This window comes from Petaurus breviceps, unplaced genomic scaffold (assembly GCF_028583685.1).
Source record: "Petaurus breviceps papuanus isolate PSGF00001 unplaced genomic scaffold, PetGlider_PUasm1.0 38, whole genome shotgun sequence".
Lineage (NCBI taxonomy): Eukaryota > Metazoa > Chordata > Mammalia > Diprotodontia > Petauridae > Petaurus > Petaurus breviceps.
The window spans coordinates 88,769,360-88,790,569 of record NW_027186304.1 but is presented as its reverse complement, the minus strand read 5'-3'; the positions used below and the strand labels follow the sequence as shown (position 1 = coordinate 88,790,569).

At 35.1% G+C, this 21,210-nt stretch overlaps 1 pseudogene; it reads right to left on the bottom strand.

Moving 5' to 3' along the window:
- The window catches only part of LOC138170286 (E3 SUMO-protein ligase KIAA1586-like), a 70,858-nt pseudogene extending 62,677 nt beyond the window's left edge, over nucleotides 1–8,181 (bottom strand).
- Nucleotides 8,182–21,210: the final 13,029 nt, after the last annotated feature.

Sequence of the window (21,210 nt, the reverse complement as noted above, 5' to 3'; positions counted from 1 at the left end):
CTTTCTTTCTTTCTTTCTTTCTTTCTTTCTTTCTTTCTTTCTTTCTTTCTTCCTTTCTTTCTCTTTTAATATTATTCTGTCTCCTTGCATCACTTTAAACTTTTGGCATTTACTCTTGCACAGGTGGATAAAATAGCTTTGAAGATGATTAAAAGTATTAGGACATTAAGTAATCCCCTGGAAGCTTACAGAAAACATCTTCAATACAATTCTGGTAGTATACTGAATAACAGGAATGATATATGGCTTATTTTACTCTCTCATGACTTGATCTCACCAAAGTATATTGAAGACTTTTTAACTCTATGTATTTTTGTATAGATTGAGTGGTTGGTATGCTGACATTTATTAAAACCATTGTTCTTAACTCTTTTTTTTTGGAGGGGGGAAGGTAGATTGATTGGGGTTAAGTGACTTGCCCAAGGTCACATAGCTAGTTTTTGTGTTAAGTGTCTGAGGTTGGAGTTGAAATCAGGTCTTCCTGACTCCAGGGCCGGTGCTCAATTCACTGAGCCACCTAGCCACCCCTATAATGCATCCTTTTTTTTTTTTTGCTTTTTCTTGTTGTTGTTCTTAATTTTTAATGAAACAATATTATGTCTGGGCGATTTTAGACAACAGTCTATGAGAATGAGTCACTTCCAATAGAGTTAATTGGTTGAGTTTTCTAGAATATAATGTTTGCATTTGTAGTAGAGTTAGCCTGCAGGGATGTGCTGCAGTCTCTACCACTTCCATGTATATTTTATTTTAATTACTAAGCCTAGGGTCCTCAAGGATAATCCTTCTGTAATTTCTGGTGGAAAAGACCTAGTCCTGAACTGCCATCATAACACTTTCATTTTCACAAATAAATAGGCTTCAGTTAGTTATTTGTAATATATTGTTGGTTGATTTAAAGTGGATATCACCTGTGGAAGGCTTTTTGCTTCCACTCTTGGATATTAGTTATTTCATAGCCTCCATTTAGAGGCAAAAACACACTTGGTTACATTCAACAAATCCATTGGTTTTTAGTTATTATCAGCTTTTATCATTGCTCCATGAAATAATTCCTACTTATTCTAAAAAACATTTAAAAGACTTATAATGTACCATCTAAGAAGGTCTTACAATTCTCTCTCTCTCTCTCTCTTTCTCTCTCTCTCTCTCTCTCTCTCTCTGGAAATATCAATTTTTCTATAATTAACTTAGGGTGATCAGTCCTAGTTTACTAATATTCACAGGTTTGTATTAGGATACTTTCTGAATCTATTAAGGTCTATTTTATAACTTTGAAGGTAGACATTGAGAATGGTATTGAGTAGCTATTATTTTAAATGTATTCTATACATTCAGCTTTTATTTCAGAGTGTCAGTTTCATTCTGTACTTAGCCATAACCTTCTCCTTGATGCAGTTATACCTCATATGACTTTCTCAGAGAATACAAAGGTATTATAAATATCTATTGCCTAAGGACTCATTTGAGGCCTTTGTTTTCTTTTTTTCTTGCTCTTTTGTTTTCATTCTTTTTCATCATCATCATCTCAAAACACTCTTAACGACCCTAAATCCTATGTTCCTAGGCAATAATCTTGGTAGATTATTTTAATTCTTAAAAAGAAAGTGGAACGTTAAAGTTCTTATATTGTTGTTCAGTTTTGTCTGACTCTTTGTAACCCCATTTGATGTTTCCCTGGCAAAGACACTGGAGTGATTTGTCATTTCCTTTTCCAGTTTATTAAAAAGATGGAGAAATTGAGGCAAACAGGGTTAAGTGACTTGCCTAGGATCACACAGCTGTTAAGTGTCTGAGATTTTGAACTCAGATCTTCCTGACTCCAGGTCCAGTGCTCTATCCATTGCACCATCTAGCTTCCCCTGTACAACTGCCAAAAACCAGTTTTTGAAAGTGTGTGTGTGTTTGTGTAAACTTACAGCAAATTTACCCTTTTCCTTGAAGTTTGACTAAATCCACAGATGCTACAATTCTTCCTCATGTTCAAACCAGATTTCTATATGTCTTTGGTGAGGCTTGCATTACAGATTTCAGTTTTTCTATTTCTGACCATTATTTTTGTTGTGCAAGTCTATCAATTTTACTAATTCTCTTCTCTTCTGAACCACTCAACAACAGCATATTGTGGTTCTATGTTCTCCTCAAATTCCATAGGGTCTCATCAACTATTGAATCATTTTCCCCCTTGTTTTGTAGTATTTATTCATAGATTTCTGAACTCATTTACTAGATCTAGAAGTTATATTTCCTTCTGTTATACTCTTTTTCCTGTTGAAGTATCTAGTTATGTTCAAAGTCTCTGAGGTTTTTTTCTTCCTGAAATCCATGGTGATTTCATCATCCACTCCCCCATTTTTCCCACTGTTCATTTTCTGACTCCTTCCCCTTTGAGTGTGGTTTCTTAGGCGGAATTTCAAAGCATCTCAGTTTCTTCCCATCCTAGGCAAATTCATATTTTACCAAGTGACTTTTGGGTGATCAGAACTGGGCCCAGCTTGATGCTCTGCTCTTTCCCTCAAATTTATTGGAGTGCTGCATAGCCCTCCTCCTTCCCTCCATAGACACAATATACTAGGCTGATATTCTATCCCATTCATCCTCTTCCTTAGTTTTTGGACCAGCATTGGAAGTTTGGAATTTTGCAACACTGGTACAACAGGACTGTTTACTCTAGCACCAGTTCTGCTGGTGGTAATTAGTTGTTGATGCAGCTTCTGTTCTGCTGATGCTACAGAGTTGACTTCCCCAGTACTGTCAAGTCACAGCTTTGTAATACTGGTTCCATAGGTTATGGATCCTGGCTGGATTTTGCTCCTGTGGGGCTGTGGCCACCTTTTTAACAGTGGAGTTAACATACCACTGGAAAGAGGGAGGCAGAGGCCACAGTCTGGGGACTGGATTTTGTTGTAAGCATATCTCATGTCCTTGGGTCTACTAGTTCAGCTTTAGTACCCTTACTGTGAGAGGTGACAGAGGAAGTGCTGAGTGAGCTCAAGGTCACTGAGCATCAGTGTATGTTTTGGAATTGTTTTTAACCTTCTTTTGGATTCTGAGGGTCTTAGAATATGGAGACCATTGAAGTTTATTTATCTTTGTTGCATAATTTCTGTTTTGAAGAGGTTTGAGGGGTTGCAGGGATTAGAGAAAATGTCTAGTTCTCCATCTTGTTAATCATGACCTATCTACATACATGTCTATCTACATGCCTTGAAAACCAAGACAATTTGACCATTTTTCAACTATCTCAGCTTCCAAAAGTACCATCTGATTAATTCATGGCCACATCTTATTGAGAGGTGTGTGATTACTTAAGAAGATCTTAAGCCCCCACAGCCATATTAGCTAGTTGTAGTAAGAATATTGTTAGTAATCATTTCATCCTGAATTGAATATTTTTCTTGATGGTTCTGCACTGTTTTTAAATCAGAGACCATTAGTTAAAATTATATTGTAAAATGAATAGACTACTAATAGAAGAAGTACTCTTACAACTGTTTAGATATTTTTTCTCTCTTTTGGTTATTTTTACAAAAAGACCCCTGGATTTGGAATTAAGAGGTCCTCAGTTAAAGGCTCACTTCATTTTCTTCATGTGCAAAATGGGGATCATACATACATACATATACATATGTATGTACATATATGTATATGTATCTGTGTGTGTATACAAACACACATATATACACACTACCTATTTCACAAGGTTCTTAGGAACAAGGTGCTTCAAAAAAAATAAATAAACAAATAAGTAAATAAATAACCTGATGACAAAAATACTTTTCATAATCCTTTCAACTTTAGTGTTTACTTGATCATAATTAGGCTTCTTTGGATATTAGGGGAAACTAGTTACTAGAAAAATAGAGTAGAATTTCAATTTAGTGTGTTCTAAGTTTCATTAACATTCTTACTTTTTGGATAACCTTTGATACTGGTTTATTCCTTTCTAGTCCTAAATTTTCTTCATGCTAATTTGTATTGTTAGTGGGGTGGAGGGAAAAAAAAAAAACATGTTCTACTGGCAATAGTTCCATATTGGGAGTCAAATCTAAGTTCAAATTCAACTTCTGAAGCATATTATTTATTTGATCTTGTCTAAGTCACTTTGGTTTGGTTCAGTTTTACCAAATGTGAGATGAAGTTAGACTAGAGGGCCTCTAAAATCCTTTTCAGTTCTAAATCTGTAATCCTGTGATCCTAGCCCAATCTTTGTATTTTATAGTTAAGGATCCAGAGACCCAGATAAGCTAAATGTACAGCAGAGTTTAGATTAAGACTTAGATTCTCTAATTTCAAATCCATCGCTCCTTTCCACTTGATGACATTCCCTTACAATTACAATTATACACAATGATGTTGGGTAAGAGCCCACATCAAGACAAGTTACTTTCTCTTCTTAGGCCTCAGTTCTTCATCTATAAAAAGGAGGAGATTGGAAGATTTACCTTGATAATCTTTAAAAGCCCTTTCAGCTCTAAATCTTATATCCCCATGAATTTAAGGCAGTAAGAGCCCAGAGAAATAAGAAAACAAAGTGAAACCTAAGGATATCAACCAGGTTTGGAAAGGAAGTGTCAAGATCAGAATTAACTGGGGCCCACATACTCTCTTAGTATAGATTCCAGTGTGTTCACAAAGTTTGATAGGGACAAATATTTATTTTGACTAAATTTTGGTTTCTTTTGTAATCTTATATATTTTATTTTATGCATTTAAAAGCATTATTCTGAGAAGGGATATAGGCTTTGCCAAAGATTATTATTACTATTATCTTTTTGGGAGGGGTTATTGGACCAAAAACACAGAGGGGAAGGGATCACAGGCATCCCCTAGGGCAGGAGCTCAGTGGGCTAGCACATGGAAACTAATATGGCAGGGGCACTTTGCCCAGGCCTGTAAACTGAGAGGTCAGGTCTATGTCCTCAGGCTTCTCCAGTGGGCTCAGTTTGAAATGTTGGAGGACAGTGGTAAGGAAGAGAAAGATCACCATTTAGGTCAGTACTGCCACTAGGCACATGTGCTTCCCTGCAGCAAAGAATACAAAGGCCTTGTTTGCTTGGAAGGCCTCTTTTTCATGAACGAAGTTGTTCAGGTCAAAACATGCCTGGTCTGGGTGGCTAGGTGGCGCAGTGAGTAAAAGTGCTGGCCCTGGAGTCGGGAGGACCCAAGTTCGGTTGAGGCCTGATTCACTTAACACCCACACAAAAATACTAGCCGTGTAACCTTGGGCAAGTTACTTAACCCCAATTGCTCTCCAAAAGGCAAAAAACAACAACAACAACAACAAAAAAATGCCTGGTCTTTGAAGTGGAGAGTCCCAGTGTATGGAGATCAAGAGTGGTATTTTGTGGGTGTCCTTTGACAGGAAGTAACCACAAAAATGGGTGTTCTGAGTGAAGACTGGAATCAGGCCCATGGGTAAGATGAGATGAGTCTCTGGATCTTGTGCAGGACTGTGCTGGTGAAGGGCAGGTTGTCTCTGTAGTAGAGGCAAGGGGTCTGTCCCAATCCACCACAGTATCTATCTCTTGGGCCATTTTTTGTCACTTTGCGATACTTGAAAAAAATCAGCAGCCCACAGTGAAGTGTGGTACTTGTGATTTTCGTGTCCTTGAAGAACAGATTGTGGGTCGTCATCACTTGACTATTATTTACCAAAGACTGATAAAGGAATCCGAGAAACAAAAAAGGTCAGGAACTATTTTTCTAGATCTTTGACCTAAATTTGAGTGCAGTACTGCATTCTCAGGGTATCTTTGTACTGAAAAGTGACTAGCATATCCACGTGGTAGATTATGTAATGAGAGAGATTTTTCTGCGTGATTTATGGAAATCAAGCATTACTTTCAAGTCACCTGGTATGTATTGTGGTAGCTCAATCTCAATTTGGCTCAATTAGGAAAGATTTATGCTCAAACACGTGAACCCTATCCCAAAAAACTGAATCCTGATAGTACTAATATGAGGTAATCTAAATTATATGATAAAACTCCTTGCAAAACTTCCTGAAGCTTGCATAGTTTTTCAAATTGACACGTCAGACCTTCTGGTGAAAGGTAGACATACAGGTTTAGAAAGAATTCTCTGACATTTCAAGACTACTTAGAAATATGAAGAAATTATAAGGATCTAACCTTAAGCAGGTAATTCTGATGCTCAGCCCAAAATAGCATGATTGATTTTCATATGCAAATGCTCTCTTTTGAACCTAGCTAAAATTCACAAATTTTCAATTAGTATTCCAGGAAAGCTTTCTACTTTGTTTGGGAAAGTCATCAGGTTCCTTCAAAGACTTCAGTTGCTCTATAAGGTACTTTCCTAAAGAGAGACTCAAGGGGGCGGGGGGGGGGGAGGAGGGGGGGGAAGTTCTTTGAAGTCATAGCATCATAGCTTCCAAGTTGGAAGATAACGTAGAGGTCATCTAGTTTACAAACCTTCTTTTACAGATGGGGAAGCTGATGCTGAGAGGCTAAGTGAATTGCCCAAGCACTCACAGGAAATAAATGTCAGGGGCAAGACTGGAAACCCAGTCTTATGACAGTAAACTCCACTATATCTTGTTGCTTCTCAAATGACTTATCCTTTATCTGACAGTAAAATTTTTGGGAAACTTCTGGTGATTCCATAGAGTGATTTGTGACTTAAAAATATTTTTTTTCATGGAAAAATAAAATTACAGCTTATGGGATTATATTCCTTTATATAGGAGCTCCCAATCCTCCAAATGTATCCATATAAACTGAGTAAATATTTGTGTAAATCATACAAAATGATTTATGACCTCCCATCCCCTCAAATGTTACTAGTTATTCAGTATCTCATGTCATCCCATGTCAGGATAAAATTCACATACTTGAGTGTATATGAATTAAAAATACACAACTAATCATTTGTATTGCCCTGAGCTGCAAGGGCAGGAGCAGTAGAGGTTTATGGGGGCAGCTGAATCAATTCATTTATGCATTTTCATTACTGAGGGTTTCCTGAGCAGGAATAGGGTTTGCTGGCAATTCTATTTCTGGATGCCATCTTGTTTTACTTTGGAAACATGAAAAAATGCTGAAAACTTTAAATTCTCATTTTTCCATATGGCATTTTATTTCTCTTACATAGAAGCTTTAATGGGGAAGGATGTCAAGAAGGAATCACATGATTAGTTTTGCCCTTATAATTTCATGTTTTTTTCCCTTAAATTTCTAATTTGGGACCAAGTCTATAGTTCCATGTCAAATGACTATTTCTCAAAATAAATATCTAACTTCATTATATCATCTCTGCCAGGTTCCTTTGTAATGTCCTATCTTGTCATAACATAAGATGTCATATTACAAGAAATAATCAAAACTATATAAAAGTATTACAGTTAATAATTATTTCTGAATATGTCATCTTTTGTATAGATGAAATAATACACACATACTATATTCCAGTCTAGATTCCCATATTAAAAAGTATATGCTTTATTTATATTTAAGATGGAAATACATTTTTACAGGATAAATGATAATTTTTTTCTCATATCCACATCACTTTATTTGATATTCTCCTTAGATAAAGCTTATGTATATACATGTATACACATAATATAATTTAATGATGCCATTTCCACTTTTAATAGGAAATAAATATGAGTGCCACTTGTACAATACAGATCCTCTTTGGTGAGGATAAAGAATATCATGATTTACTCATTTTAATTTGTTATATTCAAGAGAATGTTAAGATTACCTTAGCAAGGATCTGAGAAAGTTGATTCGAGAGCCAGATTTTGACATCTGTTAACTGGTTTTATAGAACAGTTTTTAAAGCTGGCTTCAGAGATCATTATGTAACTATATACAAGAACCAATAATGTCAGCATGCCATAACAACAAGTCACTGTGGTTCGATTTCAAATACTGCTGTGCATTTAATAGCTTCCTGCATGCTTTGTGTTTTTGTCCCAACAATATGATTGCATTTTGGGGCACAAATTAGCAGATTAGTATTGATAGTTCTTCTGTTCAATAAAAAAAAAAATCATGCATATTGTTCTCCACTTTCAAGTACAATCTCTCGCTTCTCTGAAAAGCTCCCACCGTCTTTAAAATACACATACACAAGAACTGGTTTCATGGTGGATCCAACTCTGCTGATGCTTAGGTCATCATTTTTCCTTCGCTGCTTCCCTGACACTTTCATGTCAGACTGTATTCTCAGAACAATAGGATTTTTGATTAGGGATTTCTAAACTGAAGGTGGGAGAAAAAAAAATCTAAAAATCTAGGGAGAATAAATGATTCTGGTCCACGGATAAATTGTTTTAGTTTAAAAAAAAAATTCCCTCTCCCTTGTATATTTTAATGCTGTGATAGAATAAATTTCATTTCCCATAAGAACAAATAAAATAAGATTTCTAGTATTTGTTAGTGAAGGAACTCTCCATGGTGGTCTGAAAGAACGATTCCCTACCTCCAGATGAAGTGAAAAGCAAGCAATAAATTAATTTCAAGGTAGGCATTTCCCACTCTGACTTAAAAACAAAAATCTTCACCAAACTTTGGCTACAATTTGTTTCACTAATCCCAGGCTCATAATGCAGAAGAAAACTGGACAAAGTGCAGAACACAATGGGATACAATATAAATTTCACTACTGTGCAAAAACAAAGAAATAATCCTCAGTAATAGTTGGTATGGAATGAAAAAATCAGCATTTTTCCCAACTAGTCCTCAGGTAGATCTAGCTGAATATCATAATATGCAGTCTGTTACATGTATTACAAATCCAACCATAAGGACATACTTAAGCTCTCAAAAGTAAAACTCTAAAGGGAGCACTAAGGCCAACTGTTCTTAGATTTTTCATTTCACTACATGAGTTAAAAAAAATATCCTGGGGGAATATAAAGGCTTCACCATATTTTGCATTTTCAATTGTCATACATAAACACATAAAAAAGGATATGGATGATTTAATCCACAGTGCATATGGATTACAAAATAAATATGAAAACCCTAATTCCTCAGGCCCCATGTTCATTTTAAGAATGATTTCTATATTGCACTTGTAGGTTATTTTACCTTCTCTTAACCATGCAAAAGCTATAGTGTTTCAAAACTGCAGATTAGTGATGGAGGCAGCTTATTTCTTTTGGTTATCTCCAGCACCATCTTAGTGTCTTGAGGCATAAAAGAATATTATCTGTGTGACAGTTATGGCTGGAGCCATCTATACTGTTCATGCTATCAGCACTCAAAGAGGTCTGAATAGAAATCATTCTGTTTGAGACATTTCTCTATAGTTTCATTAAAAGCTTAAAATCACACAGTGCTGCAAGTTATGACTAAGGTTAGAGGGAAATTTTCAGCAAGTCTAGTTTGTGTAAAGGGGTATATGTTGTAAGGGCCAGGGAAGGGATAAAGATGGGACTGTTCATCTTTTGTAAAGGTGATTGACCATAAGCAAGGCAATCTATAAATCTGCTTTCTTTTTTTTACTTAATTTTCATCATAAATAACGTGCTGCTCTGATTGCATGAAATCATCAGGAGTGTCTTCAATTACTGCATGCAGCCTCTGATCAAAATGACTTCCTTTATTCTGACTCTGGGGGAAGGTTGTGGGGGGGGAGATTGGGTGGAGAGAATGCACAGCTAGTTATGTATTACAAATGTCAGGTTCCTGTGCAAGTGTATATATTCATATTTAATAATCTCTAAGCTGGAGTTGTGATTGTAATAATGGCTCATTCATATCTGCATTTCATTTAAATGCACTGTTTTGACTCACTTAACATTTGTCAACGATACTACTATAGCTAAACTTTTTCACGTGACTACTGAGGTAATGACAGCATTACATTACCAGCACACTGCACGCCTTGCTGATACTTCCATTTCCCTCAGCAGCTTATAAAATAATCAAAATGTGTGCATGAAATGGCGGCCTGTTCTGAATTTATTTTAATACAGAGAAGCTTATATAGAGCAATGAAGAAGAGCATTGGACCTCAGACACAAGAGACAATGACTTTGCACAAAGCTGAATTTTACTAGCAGGAAAGATGGATATATGGGTATTAGACTTTTCATAGCTATAGGAAGGATAATCTTTCAATCAGATTAATGAGAAAATATATTGCATGGGCCCTACAGCATTTTTTGCTTTCCAGGCTAATACGTGATTTAAATCCCCAAAGTACATTTTCAGCATTACAATATCCTTTGATAATAATGTCGCTTGCACAAAGACAGATAAAAATAAAACAGTCCCCCTTGATTTCCCATTTTAGATTTGAAGTATATTTTCTGTTCTTTGCCTGCAATGAAGTGAATTCTATTGAGGAGAGTCACATTTAATAAGACAAAGAGAATTTTCTAATTATGCTACCTGTCAAGATCGAAATCTATGGGATTGCAACTGCAATTGAAGAAACAGAGGAAGCAATTGCCCATAGTCCGGTTTACTTTGGTGTATGATGACTATTTGCACTTAGATATTGCTGAATGTAAATCAAGCAAGCACCCCAACGCATGCTTTGAGGTAAACACCACAAGGCAGGTTTCAGAATGGATTCTCCCATTCCCATTTCAATTTTCAGTAACCAATTTCCCAGGACTTTCTCATTTGCCTATAGAAAACATGGGATATCTGTTAAAGTGACAAACAAAAGCCTCCAATTCTGTGTTGTGCCGAAGGTGCCTACTGATAAATATAAAATCAGAAATAGGAATGTGATTTTTAAAAAGTGCTAAGCATAATTTTGCAGAAGTAGTCTAGTCTTCCAAGAGGAAGTGCATTTCATGAGAAAGATACACTAGGAAAAAAAATGGAACAATAAGTTCAGACTAAGAGTTATGCATTTTATTCTTTGAACCTAATTTGTATTAGAGCTGGGCAAATGTTAAAGAAAATTTCACTGCTATTCAAATGTAACCCTGGAAGTTATCACATGCTATTGCATGGGAATCTCTGGGGACCAGTTCAATGTGCCCCATCAAACATTACTTTCTTTTTCAGCACAGCAACAGTGGAAACACTAGGCACATTAGACAAGAAAAATAAATATTGTGTTTGCAGAGGTTTCCTCATATTATATGTACACACAAAACTGGCATACAATCAATTATTATAAATACTATCATCAGCTAATAAATTAATTCTACTACTACTCTGCTGATAATAATTATGATAAACAACAGTTTTACTAAAATCACATTTTCAGAGGTGCAACAAATTACTACAAGGAGGAAAGAGCTAAATAAAATATATTACATCTGCAAGCTTATGATCAGGGTTTTAAAAATTCTTCTTAGAAAACCTTGTTAATCTTTGATCTCCAATAGCATAAATGATGTAGTCCATTAGGCACTACAAATACAATGACAATCCATTCGGCTCTATTCTGCTTCGTATAAGTTTTAAACTGACTTCTCTAACTAAGCAATCGATATTTTTATTTAGTTGTTCCTTTCTCTGTGCATGTATTTGTGAACGAAGAGTGGGAAATGTTCAAAGCACTATGAAAAAATTAGGTTCTGAAACTGATTTCTAATCATTAGTAGTGTTTTAAAATTATTTCTATAAAATATTTTATTATGGTGCTACAGCCTTAAATATTTACATTCAGAATGTTACTAAAACTCACACATGATTTGAGAATTGCTTTCTGGTTCTGAGTTTTGAACATCTAAGTATTCAACAAAGTCAGCTCCAGACCTAATACTTGGTATCACCATCTAAGACAATGAAAAAAAAAATCATGGGCTCACATTGGCTTTGATGTCTGTATCATAGACTACCCAAATTTCCAATTATGTAATATATTCCATGAAAGTCATCAAAACTTCATGTTAAACTCATCATTTGCTCAGTTTTCCTTTTTTTAACTTTTTTTTTTGGGTAGGGCCTTCTCCAATGGGGTAGGAAGAATGACAAAATGATCAATAAGGAGTATGAGACTGCCACAAACTGGGTTTATATGTATGGAATGTTGGAGGGTAAAGCTGCCTGAACTGCAACATTCAACAGTCATTTATTAGGTATCCCTAAGTTCTAGGGATACAAAAAGTGAAGATGAAACAGAAATCACCTTCAGTCTTTACTGGGAGAAATGGTGTATGTACAGACAAATAAATATAAAATCCCTGCAAAGGAAAGGCAAAATAATTTGGGGGGGAGGAAAAGTGATGTTAACTAATGATGTTATTAAATATAAATAATAATAATAATAAAAGGCAATCAGGAGAGTTCTGGTGTAGGAAATGCCACTTGAGGTGAGTCTAGAAGGGAACTAGCAATTGCAAGAAGTAGAAGAAAAGATGGAAACAATTCAAGACAAATGAAAAAGCTAACATTAAATGGTAAAATGAAATTGTTGTTGCCAAAATATCTACTTCATATTGTGCTGTGGTCCTATATCTAACCTGCAAAAGAACTGTGGTAAGGGTAATACCAATTTGGCCTACTTGTCTGAAATGATTAATATTGTTTACGTAGACAGTTGGAAGAAATGGAATGGTATGTTATATTGCAATTTGCTATCTGTGAATAGACACAGTCACAACTTTGTGAGAGAAAAAAATCTATTTTATTTCTTTTAATTTTTTCCTATTAACACAATGTCTGTGGATATGACCAAGGCATTTGACACCGTGAGTTGTGAGGGCTTATGGAAAATTGTGTCAAAATTTGGTTGCCCAGAGGAATTCATCAGTACTCTACATCAGTTTCATGATGGCATGCTTGCCCAGGTTCTGGATAATGGAAAATGTTCTCATGCATTCCCAGTTACCAATGGAGTGAAATATCATGTATTAAGAAAGAAGCAATGGGGTGCAGCTAAATGGCATAGTGAATAGAGTATTGACCTTGAAGTCAGGAGGACCTGAGTTCAAGTCTGCCCTCAGACACTTAACACAAAAACTAACCATGTGACCTTGGGCAAGTCACTTAACCCCAATTGTCCTACCTTCCCCTTTCCAAAAAGCAAAAAAAAAAATCATTTTCTGAGAGTGTTATGCTTAAATTTTGTGTTTCTAATTCTATTAACATTACTATTACATTAAAGTTACCATTTTGTTGCCATATATAATTTGGAAAATTAGTCTAATCTTCCCCAGAATTTTACCTTGATTGGTTTTGAATTTTTCTAAAATTTTAATATTGACAATTTGGTTCTAATCTTTTATTTACAAACAAAAATAATGATTTATCTATTTTTATTATTTAAAAACATTCTAGTTTTCATTTTTTTGCTTTTAAATTTAATGTACATCTTAATTTTTACTTTTGTATTCAAGTATTTCTGTTTTTCTTTTGCTTTGTTATTTTTCCTTCATTGTATGCCCAATTCATTTATCTCTTCTGTTTCTCTTTGATTGATTCAAGTGATCAGAGCCATAAAATTTGCCCTCGTCTACTTTACCTGTCTGCAAAGCTATGCTGTTAAATATTTAACAACTGGATTTCTGAAAAAAAGTACATAATTTTAGTTTAATTTTCATTATTAGTATTCTTTTTCTTATGTCTACTAGAAAATTAATGCAATGATAAATCAAGTCCTGGTTTTTAGTGCTTCTCTACTTTTAAAGAAAAATGCTTATACTGGTAATTTAAGAAATGGCTTGCAAGCCTGTGAAAGGCTTCCAGTGTACTCCTGCTGGTATCACTAAAGTTTTGGTATGTTTTCTCACTGTCATAATTTTCCTTGATGAGGTTATTTATTGTTTCTATGACATATTCTTTGGTCTTCCAATTCTTCAAAATTGAGTTAGTCTCCATTTAAGATTATACATATATAATTTGTAAATGATTGTAATTTTGCGTGTGTTGTGATTAATACTGGATGTTTAATATATTTGCTTATTCATTTGTAGCTGTGGCTTTAAAGCATTGCATGTAGTCAACTTCTGTAAAAGTATAATAATTCAGAGATATGTATATGCCTTTCTATTACTATTCAGTAGTTGTCAGAAATAGATTTTATCAGAGTTTCTAAAGTTCAGTTCAGGTCCTTAACTTCTTTCTTATTTATCTTTTTTGTTAAAATTTTCTGGGCATGAAAGTTGTCTATTGAAGTTCTCAATTATTATAGTTTTATGGGTGAGTTCAACTCATTCATAGATAAGTTTGTTAATTGCATATCTGCTATCTATTCTATCCTTCTACTCTTTCCCTTTTTTGGTACCTGATTCCTCTTTACAAATAAGAAGGTAAAGGTAAAGAAGAAATGTAATCAAACATATTTTTTTTTGGCTTTTTGGAGAGGGGAAGGTAGGGCAATTGGGGTTAAGTGACTTGCCTAAGATCAAATGTGTTAAATGTCTGAGGATGGATTTGAACTCAGGTCCTTCTGACTCCAGAGCCAGTGCTCTATTCACTCTTCCGCCTAACTGCCCTAATCAAAACTACTGATCTATAATTGAAGCACTATGCTTCCAGACCCCTACTTTTTCCTTTTCCAAACCTTATTAGTTTTTGCCTTTTTTTTCTTTCTAATCCCTTCTTTAAAATCTACTCTCTGAAGATGAAGTTGTTTTGCTTGTGATTATTCTCTTTGTGATACTATTTCTCAACTTATTGTATCCTCATTCTCTTTCTCCACCTGGTTTTCTGTTGGTTCCACATATTTTTACAACAAACTCGTGTGTGTGTGTGTGTGTGTGTGTGTTCAATTTTCCTTTGGTTCAGATAAAAATGAGGTTCATAATATCTCTCCTCCCCTCATCTCTTTACCTACATCTTTTCACATACTAATTATTAGGAAGTTCCATTTTATTCTACTTAGTTTCTTCTTAGCATAGTTTCTCTACATTTTGTTTCCTCTTCTAAGACCATCCAAAAAGGACAAGACTACTTCAAGTCTTCTGTCTTATTTAAGTTATACTGTAAGACATTAGAATACTGGATATACACTTGTCTCTTCTCCTTCTAAAATTTAGGCACTTTTCAATCAATCAGTCAATCAATCCATCAACAAGTGTTTATTAGGCATTTATGATTTTCCAGGCAATGTGTTAAGTGCTAAAGATACAAAAAAAGCTAAAACACTGCTTATGGCCTCCGGGAGCATATGTTCTAATGAGGGAAAACAACTTCAAGTATCTATGAAATACCAGCTATATACAGGGTAAATTCAAGGCAATCTCAGAAGGAAGCATAAAGTGGGATAGGGAAAAGCTTATTGAAGAAGATAAGGTTTGAATTGTGACTTGAAGGAAAGCAGGGAAGATAGGAGGTAGAGATAAAGAATGAGAGAATTCCAGCTGGTGAAAATATGGTCAGGAGATAAAGCATTAGTAAGTATTTCAGCATCAATGCATCATAAGAGTACATGGAAGGAGGTAACATCAGTTAAAGATTGGAATGGTAGGAAGAGAGCCAGGTTATGAAGCTCTATAAAAGTCAAAGAGAAGATTTATATTTGATCCTAGAAGTAACGGTTAGCCACCAAAGTTTACTGTGTGTGTGTGTGTGTGTGTGCGTGTGCGTGCATGTCTGTGTGTGTGTGAATTACATTATCAGACCTATGCTTTAGGAAGATCATTTTATTAGCTGAGTAGAGGATGGATTGGAGTAGAAAAGAACTGAGACAAGCTGACCAAGCAACAGGCTATTGCAATAATTCAGATATAAAATGATAAAGGCCTGTACTGGCAGAAGTGTCAGAAGAGAGAAGAGGGTGTGTTTGAGAGAGGTTATGAATTTGGTTGATTGGTTGGTCAGTTGTGGTCCTTTGCTCTCAAAGAGCACCAAAATGATATCACTATGCCAGAGTCAAGTTTCAATATGTCTGACTGTGGATGATCAGACCAATATGAACTCGAAATGCTCTACCACAGATCAGGCACAAATAGTCCATGTGAACCTTTAGGGTAGATACTCTAAATTTGTGCATGCTGCATCTCCTTTGAGCTGTTTCAATTCTGTTTTGCTCATAGAGCAAAGCAGTTTCTCTGATGTGGGCACACCATACTGAGGTATACATACATATAGAAGTATGCACACAATATTTATAGATCTGACCAAGGCCTTTGATACTGTTAGTTGTGAGGGCTTGTGGAAAATGATTTCAAAATTTGGTTGCCTAGAGAAATTCATCAGCATTGTATGTCAATTTCATGATGGCATACTTGCCTGGGTTCTGGATAATGGACAATGCTCCCATGCTTTCCCAGTTACCAACGGAGTGAAACAAGGCTGTGTGCTTCCTTCCATGCTTTGGACCATGATGTTTTCAGCCATGTTGTCAAATGCTTTCAGTGAGGATGAACATGGCATCAAGGTCAGCTTGACACTAAAATCTACTTGAAAAGGCTACAAGGCAAAACCAAAGAAGAGGGAGTGTTGGTGCATGATTTTCCATTTGCAAATGATTGTGTACTCAATGCAGCCTCTGAAACTAAGATGCAACAAAATATAAATCAATTCTCTGCTGCTTGTGCTATGAATTTAGAATCAATGGGACTTGGCAAAAAATTGGGTAGTCTAGATTTGAAGGATTGATGAGTTAAGGATGATACTTAGGTTGGGACTGAGCATAACTAGAAAGATGGTGGTACTTTGCAGTAATAAGGGACTTTAGATGAAGGGAGGGACTTTGGGGAGAAAACAACTGAATTTGGGGCGTGTTGCATTTAAGTTATCAATAGGTTTTTCAGTTCAAGATATTCAGTAGGCAAGTGGACATGTAAGATGGGTTCTGGAGAGAAGTTAGGACTGGATAAATAGATGAGAATCATTTGCATAGAGATGAAAATTTAATCCATGGGAATCAATGAAATCAACAAACAAGACAGTATAAGGGAGAAAAGTGGGCTCAGGAAAGAGATTTAGAGGACACCCAAAGTTAGTGGGCTCAAACTGGATGAAGATCCAGCGAAAGAGACTGAGAAAGAGCAGTCAGACCGGAGGATAATCAGGAGAGAGCAATGGCAGAAAAGCCTAAAGAGAATAAATATCAAGGAGAAAAGCATCATCATGTCAAAGGCTTCAAAGAGGTCAAGAAAAATGAAGACTGAGGAGGAAAAAAAAACTATTACATTGAGCAAATAAGAGATCAATTGATAACTTTCAGAGAAGTTTCAGAAGAATGATAAGGTAGGAAATCAGACAACAGAGAATTAAGAATGAGAGGAAAAGAAAGGGAGATACTGATTGTAGTTGGTCTCAGTTTCAAGGAATTTAATCACAAAATACAGAAGAGATAAAAGATGATAGCAAGGATTGATGGATCAAGTGAAGGTGTTTTAAAGATGGGGAGATAAGGACATTCATTGTCTTTATAACACTAATTTTTTATTGTCACCATCAATGCATATTTATTAAATGCCTACTATGTGCCAACTACTGTGCTTAACTTGCCTCTTTCAGGTATGCTTATATTTTTATTATTAATAAATGAATAAACATAAAAAATATTTATTAAGTGTTATGTGCAAAACATTACATAAAGATAAAAGAAAAACAGAGAAAATCAGGACAGCCTCCTCCTTTCAAGAAGCTCACATTGGAACAGAAGGATTTGGCACATATAGGTTTCAGGTGCAAGTTGATGAAAGGTCCCATGGTTCTTAGGATGCAGAGGCTAGGTAGATAATAAAAACTTTGTATATGATACTTCCATTAACTAAAACATATTCATTTCTGATGATTAACGATTTGATAATGTTTGCTAACTGACTGTCTATATGCTATGATATTTGTTTCATACACATCAAATGTTGATATTGATCTACTATCTAAAGTATCTTTAAATGTGATGTAGTTTAACTATCTACTGATATTGAAGATTTTTACTTTTTATTTATCGGAAAATATGAGAGCAAGGCTTTTTTTGGGATCACCTAACGCATAACAAACTTTGCTTCACCTAATTTTAATTCTGTATGCATTTTAAATTTTTAAAATGTTATTCCTTCTGAATAACAAACTGTTTGGCTTGCTTTTTTTCGCCATTGTCTTTCACTGTGTTTGAATACTTATGCCATTCCTATATAACTGAATGGAAATTTTGGGGTTTTGGTTGGACCTTTGATTTCATATATGTAGGGAATTTCCAGTGCAAACATTCCCTCTGTTGATGCAGATAAATCTTAGAGAGATTTCTATGGCACCAAAAATTAAAATGATTTTTCTAGGTCCCATAGTCCATATAGTTTAGGTGGTTATGGATTATATTTTCTTTTGTTTTTATTATATCAATTTTTTAAAAAATTCCTTCTTTTAAGTTAGCAATTTGTCTCTCTGATTCCTTTTTTTTTTTAATACTATTTTGATCAAACTCTATTGCCATAGGCTCTTCCTTTGAGAAGGATGTGTAGATGTGCAATTCTAGCATATCTATCTCATTTCTTTTTTCCAGGTTTGAACAACAATTTTCTTTGGTGTTCCTCTAACAAGAGACTAGAGAAAGCTCACAGAGAATTCAGTTCTTCCTCTTTCCCTTTTCCAGGTTTAAGATTACCTCTGGTTGCTATCTTCTTAGAATTTTTTTCTTTGATAATACCTTTTTTGTTTCCTTTTTCATCTTCCATCCATTTTTATGACTATTCTAGAAATATGAGAAAATTGGTTCCTTTGGCTTAGGTTTTCATGGTGATCCATCATTCCTCATTATTGAATAATTTCAATTTTAGAAGCTAGGTTATTTTAGAGTTTGAATTAAGCGTCTTTGCTTCTTAGAATTTACTATTCTTTTCTTTTTTATGATTTCTCATGGTTGTATTATCATCCTAGGTTATTCAAACCTAGATTCTTTCAGAGTAGAATGACTTTCTTTTGAAATTAAATCATTAGAACCCATGGAGTTTCGAATGTGAGGGTTTTTGCACTGGAAGTGATTTATGGATCCAATCAATCAGTACCTCATAGGATTGTTCATTTTGAGGTAGGAGGGACCTCAGAAATCATTCAGGCCAACAGTTGGATTTGACAGATAAAAAAAATTGAGGAACAGAGAAGTAAAGTAATTAGAACAAGGACACAAAGACAGTAATTGGCAGAAGTAGGATTTAAACCCAGATTTTCTGACACAAACTTCATCACTTTTTGTGGATTTCATAATTTTCTAGTATTATTTCCTGCAATAGGTAATTCAAGTTTTAAAAATGATATTTTTTGATAATGTTGTAGTTGTTCTGTTTGTTCTTTTTGGTATATGGAAGAGACCTGTCATTTTTAAGTGAGTCTGTCTTCAAGGTCAGTCACTTTGTCATACATAGAAATCATGTGTTCCTTCAAAGTTCTTTTCTTTAGCTAATCTTATGCCAGATTTTCTTCCACTTTTTTGAATTTGAAATGTGTGTCATTTTCCTTCACAGTAAAATATTTGTTCAATATTTATTTTTTTTTTTCCTTTTTTTCTTGGATCTGCTTGGGAGCTGGGCTGGAGCTGGAGTCAGTCTTTTTTGGACTTTGTATCTTTTAGGTTTTCTGTTTGCTTTTGCTTTGTATTGACAACCATTTGACTCTGGCTTTCCTCCTCAATTTTGGAGCCCACCAACTCTTCCACATCCCAAGTTTGGGATGTGAGGGATAGATTGGATCATTCTCACAGTAATGGGAAATGGGATGATGAGGAATTGTAGAAAACTAAAGAGTAAAGGAACTAAAATTGAATTTTAAAGTAACCTAGTTTCTAAAACTAAGACTAATCATGAATGAGGGACAGATGAATAGCCAAGAAAATCTAAATAACAGAATAAATTCTTTCATATTCTAGGCTGTTTAAAAAATGAATTGAAGAGTGTTTCTAGAACCATCTAGGTTTTTTCTCTTCCTTAGGCATACATAGTATTTTCCCTCTAGATGGCTCTGGGCTGCTGTACCTTCTCTCCTTCCTAGTTATACTTTTTTTTTTTTGTCATATAGCTGGGCAGAATCAATATTTTCTACCTCCTGTGTGATATGTTGTTTGGTTAAAATTCAGTCACTTTCATGAGAGCAGGAGGACATATGTCCCCCAGAGACCTAGAGACCACCTCAGGTGAACTACGAAATGCAAGTCTATAGCATTGCTTACACTATCAGCTGTATCGGACATGTAGAGTAGGCAAGATGAGCAGGACAATATTTTACTTCTTTGAAGTTATTCCATTATGCTTATACATTGTGCGAATAGCATTTTTGCCTTCTTACGTTGTGGCTTTAGTTACCATAGATTTGGCATATATTTCATCTTGAAATTGTTAGATTGGAGAGTTATATGGAAAATACCTTCTTTATCTTATTAATAAAATCTGTAAAAGGATTTTAAAATGATGTCCCAGTCTCTAGTATTATCCACTTCCAATCTGATATGTATGCTGTTTCCACTAGTGCCCAGGGACAATTTCCTTGCATTCTACCTCATCCACAGGTATCAAGTCTTTCCAAAGAGTACCTTTTCTGGCTGACAGTAACTTTCCTAGCTTCTTCTATGCCCTATACAGAGAATCCTTCAAAAAAATAGAGACAAAGAAACAAATAACCCCTCCCCCCAACACACACACACACACACACACATACACACACACACACACCAAATCCTAGCCATTCAGAAAAGACACTACTTTTTTCTAGGTTTTAATTGCCAACTTAAGTCCACTACAATTAAATCACTATTTCACCAAATAATTAACCCAGCCCTTTAATGAAGTGCCATGTAGAGAGGCAGCATAATATTGTGAGAACAAGGCTCCTTTAAAGGACAGAAAAATGAAGTGCAGATCCTGGATTGGCCTCTTGCTACCTGTGTGATCTTGAATTTCACCTCTCTGGGCCTTCCTTTACTCTTTTGAAAATAGAAGGGGCTGAACTAGATAATCTCTAAGCTCTAAATGAAATGATCTAGTTTTGCCATAAATGAAGATTCTAATTATTAAGATTTTTTGTAAATAAAGATCATGGGACAGGAAACAAGTAAAAGTTCATCCTGGAGCTCAGAGTGTTTCAGTGTCGCTCAGTTGGCTAAGTGTAAAACAGAAGAGCAAGTATCTTTAGATCAAGAAGATGATTATAGCATTACAGTGAACTCTTTGATCTCTGAAAAGACTGGGTTTTCTGTCCCCCTTTGGTCTATTGATTCCTGAACCAAAATGATCTGTAGACAAACCTTCTTAGTGAAAAATTCCAATTTCTTCTTCCTAAGAAAATGCTTGTGGTGATTTCACATCCCTGGACATGCAAAATATGTACTAAATTTTCTTCTGCTTTTTACCATTTGGAACTAGAAATGGACTAGGGGTCC